Source organism: Chrysochloris asiatica, unplaced genomic scaffold (assembly GCF_000296735.1).
Source record: "Chrysochloris asiatica unplaced genomic scaffold, ChrAsi1.0 scaffold00067, whole genome shotgun sequence".
Classification (NCBI taxonomy): Eukaryota; Metazoa; Chordata; class Mammalia; order Afrosoricida; family Chrysochloridae; genus Chrysochloris; species Chrysochloris asiatica.
Genome location: NW_006408585.1, coordinates 8,740,782 through 8,741,912, shown reverse-complemented (window position 1 = coordinate 8,741,912; position 1,131 = coordinate 8,740,782).

Genomic DNA, 1,131 nt, shown 5'->3' with positions numbered 1-1,131 from the left:
TTCTGTTGGGCATAGGATTGCTATGAGTCAATACTGACTCCATGGCAACTAACAACAATAACCATTAACATGAGGGAGACAGAGAGTAGTTTGTAATAAGTACAGAAGACCTCAGTCTTCAGAGATAAAAACTAGGCCTAGATGATATCCTTAAGGAGCTCTGGCAGCATAGTGGTTACAAGTTGGGCTGCTAACCTCAAGGTCAGCAGTTCAAAAGTACCAGCCATCCCATGGGAGAAAGAGGAGGCTTTCTGTTCCCATAAAGATTTACAATCTTGGAAACCCTATGCAGGGTCACTATGAGTCGGAAGAGACTCCACAACACATAACCACCACCACCACAGATGAAATCTTTAGCTGAGGGAGCTAAATTTTTAATGATCTTCACTGCTAAAAAATTTACAATCCTGTCCTGCAAAACTTGTAACAGTTCAACCTCTAGATCTCTAATCATGTTCCAACAGATGTGGCCACAAGGAATAACTTCTCAGAACTAGGGAAAAAAAAAAATTTACATTCAAAGGGAAGCAAGTAAGATTAAACAGAATCCACGCAGGTAACAAGATAATGGAGAGATATATACAAAACTGTGAAAGAAAAAAACCCTGCCAACCAAGAATCTCATAGCCAGCAAAGCTGTCAATCAAATATGATGGTGAAACCCAAACATTCCAGGATAAACATAAACTAAGGGATTTTTGTTAAGGCCAAATCAGCACTCTAAAACATAGCAAAGGGAGTTCTTTGGACTGAGAATCAACAAGACCAGACAACAATCAGAATCAGAGACTGACATATGTGGCAACACCACCTGGACCTCAGACCAGAGATGGAAGAGTCCAGGGCATAACAAAACTACAAAATTGAATTTAGGGGCTTTGGGAAGTCAGTCCATGAACAAGACAAACACAAAATGAAAGAAGAGAAAAGTATAGTAAAAGAGATCCAGGTGGTGAGGGGTTCAGATAGATCTCAGAATAACATTAATCTGTAATAAAAAAAAAAAAAAGGTTTTCTCAGTAAAAATAGGGTAACCTCAAAGAAACTGAATGCATCTCCATATCAAATTTTTCAAAAATCCAAAAAGAATACGGAAACATTAACACTATGAATAAATTAACAAGAAAAACA